The following is a 4,346-nucleotide window of genomic DNA, read 5'->3' on the forward strand; positions in this document are numbered from 1 at the left end:
AATATTATTACGTGAGAGAAGAGTATCTGCTCAATAAAGTGAACCACATATGAAAAATTAGTAAATGATGCCAGGTGTGGTGGCGCCGGCCTGTTATCCCAGCACTCGGGGAGGCAAGGCTGGCTGATCTCTATGAATTTAAGGCCAGCCTGGTCTACAAAGTGAGTCCAGGTCAGCTAACGCTACACAGAGAAACCCTGTCTCAAAAAAAAAAAAAAAGAAAAGAAAAATGTTTCGAACTTGTACAACCATTTTGGAAATCAATCTGGCACTTTCTCAGAAAATTGGGAACACCTCTACCTCAAGACCCAGCTATTCCACCCCTGGGCATATACCCAAAGGATGCTCCACCACACAACAAAGACATTTGCTCAAGTATGTTCATAGCAGCCTTATTCGTAATAGCCAGAATCTGGAAACAACTTAGATGTCTCTCAACCAAAGAATGGGTAAAGAAACTGTGGTATATTTACACAATGGAATACTACTCAGCTGTTGAAAAAGGAAATCCAGGCTTAGTGGCACATGCCTTTGATCCCAGCACTAGGGAGGCAGAGGCAAGTGGCCAACCTGATCTACAAAGTCCAGGTCTGCCAAGGCTAACACGGAGAAACTGTGTCTCAAAAAACAACAACAATAACAAACAATAAAATAAAATAAAACAAAAAATTTTAAAAGGAAATCTTGAAAACTTCAGGCAAGTGGATAGAACTAGAAATGATCATCCTGAGTGAGGTAATCCAGACTGAGAAAAACACACATGGTATGTACTCACTTATAAGTGGATATTAGCCATATAATACAGGATAACCACACTACAATCCACAGACCTAAAGAAGCTAAGTAACAAGGAGGACCCTAGGGAGGAGGCTTAATTCTCATTCAGAAGGGCAGATAGACTAGACATTGGAAGGTGTTGAAGAGAGGGAAGAGAACAGGAGTCTACCATAGATGTCCTCTGACGGACTCCACCCAGAGTGGATCAAAGCAGATGCTGAGACTCACAGCCAAACTTTGGGCAGAGAAGGTCCTGGAAGGGACAGGAGCTCCACAAGGAGACCAACAGAGCCAATGAATCTGGGCCCAGGGGTACCTGCAGAGACTGATGCATCAACCCAGGACCATGCATGGAGAGGTCCTAGCCCATGCTCAGATGTAGTCGACAGGCAGCACAGTCTCCAGGTGGGTTCCCTAATATGGGGAATAGGAGGTACCTCTGCCATGGACTCTGTTGCTTGCTCTTTGATCACTTCCCCCTGGTGGGGCAGCTTTGCCAGGCCACAGAGGAAAAGCACAAAGGCAGTCCTGATGAGACTTGATAGGCTGGGGTCAGGTGGTAGGGGAGGAGGGCTCCCCCTTTCTGAGGACTAGAAGAATGGGGTTGAGGGAAAGAGGGAGGGAGGGAGGGATAGGGAGGAGATGAGGGAAGAGACTACAATGGTGTTGTAAAGTGGATAAATTAAAATAGTAAATTATAAGCATGCATTTAATCCCAGCACTAGGGAAGCAGAGGCAGGTGGATCGCTGTGAGTTCGAGGCCAGCCTGGTCTACAAAGTGAGTCCAGGATAGCCAAGGCTACACAGAGAAACCCTGTCTCGAAAAACCAAAAAAAAAAAAATAATATATATATATATATATATATATATATATATATATATATAAGCAAAAGAAAAATTAGTAGATGTTTTCTATACCTTACATGAACTAAGAACAATATCTACTGTGATTGCCCATAGCCACAAAGTGGAAATGGCCCCAATGTTCATCAAAAGAAGCAGGGATAAATGAAATGTCATGTTTCCATACATAAAAGGAATGAGATGCAGACTTACGCTGCAACATGGATGAGCTTCCAAAACATTATGCTAAGTAAAATGAGCCAGACGTAAAAGATCACATATTGTATGATTATATTTATATGAAACATCAAGAACAGGAAAAAACTCACAAAACTGTACGCATATTGGTGACTGCCAGAGGCTGGAGAGAGGAGTGACTGAGGGGAAATTCACTTGTTCATTTATACTGTATACTTCAGAGTTTATACTTCAGGATGAGGGAATGTTTCAGAAGGAAAGGAGTGTGGGGCTGGAGAGACTTAAGTTCACTTTCCAGAATCCATGTCAGCTGACTCACCATCATCTGTGACCCTAGCTCCAGGGGGTCTGATACCCTCTTCTGGTTTCCACAAGTACTGCACTCAGACATGCACATATACCTCCATACACATAATCATAAACAATAAAAACAAACTTTTCATTTTTGGGTTTTGGTTTTGTTTTGTTTTTCGAGACAGGGTCTCTCTGTGTTAGACTTGGCCATCCTGGACTCGCTTTGAAGACCAGGCTGGCCTCGAACTCACAGCGATCACCCTGCCTCTGCCTCCCAAGTGCTGGGATTAAAGGCCTGTGCCACCATGCTCAGCATAACAAACCTTTTAAAAGAGTAAAGCCATAGTTCGACAACACTGTGAATTATTTTTTTTTTCTTTTTTGGTTTTTCGAGACAGGGTTTCTCTGTGTAGCCTTGGCTGTCCTGGGCATAAAGATTTATTTTGATTTATTGTGTGTTGGTGTTTTGTCTGTCTGTATGCCTGTGTACCTTATCCACGCTGTGCCAGTAGGAGGATGTCACAGTCCCTGAAACTAGAGTGGCTATTACTCCTGTGTGGGTGTTGAGAGTTAAACACCCTCTGGAAGAGTACCAAGTGCTCCTAACCACTGAGCCGTCTCCCCAGCCCCTTCAATAGCTTATTTATTTTTATTTTTTGGTTTTTAGAGACAGGGTTTTTGTTTCTTTGGAGGGGGTGTAGTCTTGGCTGTCCTGGACTGCTTTGTACACCAGGCTGGCCTCGAACTCACAGCATTCGGCTTGCCTCTGCCTCCCTGAGTGCTGGGTGTGTCCCACCATGCCCCGGCCCTCAATAGCATTTTTTTTAAAGAAAGAAGTACTGAGAGCCGGGCGTGGTGGCACACGCCTTTAATCCCAGCACTCGGGAGGCAGAGGCAGGCGGATCGCTGTGAGTTCAAGACCAGCCTGGTCTACAAAGTGAGTCCAGGATGGCCAAGGCTACACAGAGAAACCCTGTCTCGAAAAACCAAAAAAAAAAAAAAAAAAAAAAAAAAAGAAGTACTGAGCATCTAGGAGGCAGAGGGAAAAAGACTGGTGGGAGCTCAAGGCCAACCATAGAATAAAACCAGTGTCTCAAAGAAGCAATACAGCAACTACTTATCCTTATTGTAGGATACGGTATGAAATACGTGCCTGCCTTTGCCTCCCGAGTGCTGGGATTAAAGCTGTGTGCCACCATGCTCAGTAAGGGGTTTTTTGTTTTGTTTTGTTTCTTTGGTTTTTCAAGACAAGGTTTCTCTGTGTAGCCCTGGCTGTCCTGGACTCACTCTGTAGACCAGGCTGGCCTCAGACTCACAGCGATCTGCCTGCCTCTGCCTCCCGAGTGCTGGGATCAAAAGGTGTGTGCCACCACATGCCCAGCCAAGGGTTCTTTTTTTAAAAAATTACTTTCTTAACTATTTTAAAATTCTTACTAAGTTACTTTTTTTAACATTTAAAAATGTAGACTTTAAGAAGTATACAGGTCAGCTTGTGGAGAAGCTGGCGAAGATACATAGAGCAGGAGGAGCTACAAACGGCCACCTAGAGTTTCTATACTTCATTCTTTTTGCAGAATATTTATTAAGGTTGTTTAATATACAGTTTTTCATTTGACGTTTTGTAAGTCCTTTACTATAAAGATAATCCTCTTGTCTGACGACAAACAGCAGCCATAATGAGCATTCTGGACCTCCACGCTGGATAAATTCCATTTCTTCTTGAGACATAGGTTTCCTTCTGTATTTCTGAGGTAATGTTTTTATTATTTCTGCAGTGTCTGGTGGCCCCTTGATGCATGAGCAAATCTGGGGATATACCTCCCTTAGAATGCTGTAAAATTACAGATGAGTGAGAAGGTAGCCCAGCAGATCTCAAAGCTTCTGAGGCACTGAGTTTAGGATTGTCTCTTCTGTCAGGGAGCAGAGCATGTGGCTTCACTACCTGCACGACCCTGCTGGCAGGAGCCATCTTGCTGCCCATCATGAGCCCCCTAGGTTACTTTTTAAATTTAAAAATTTTCATTTTTTTTTTCAAGACAGAGTTTCCCTGTGTAGTCCTGGCTGTCCTGGAACTTGCTTTGTAGACCAGACTGGCCTCAAACTCAGTGATCAACCTGCCCTTTGCTTCCTGAGTTCTAAAATTAAAGGCGTGGGCCACCACACCTGGGTTTAAATATTTTTTAATTAAAAATTTTTAATTAAAAAACATTTTTTTGTATATGTATGGGTTTTTT

At 43.3% G+C, this 4,346-nt stretch overlaps 1 pseudogene; it reads right to left on the bottom strand.

Annotated features, from left to right (window-relative positions):
• Positions 1-3,597: 3,597 nt before the first annotated feature.
• LOC127184698 (alpha-ketoglutarate dehydrogenase component 4-like) lies at positions 3,598-4,096 on the bottom strand (annotated as a pseudogene).
• Between the last annotated feature and the right edge of the window lie 250 nt (positions 4,097-4,346).

The sequence above is a fragment of the Acomys russatus genome, chromosome X, assembly GCF_903995435.1.
Source record: "Acomys russatus chromosome X, mAcoRus1.1, whole genome shotgun sequence".
Taxonomy (NCBI): Eukaryota; Metazoa; Chordata; class Mammalia; order Rodentia; family Muridae; genus Acomys; species Acomys russatus.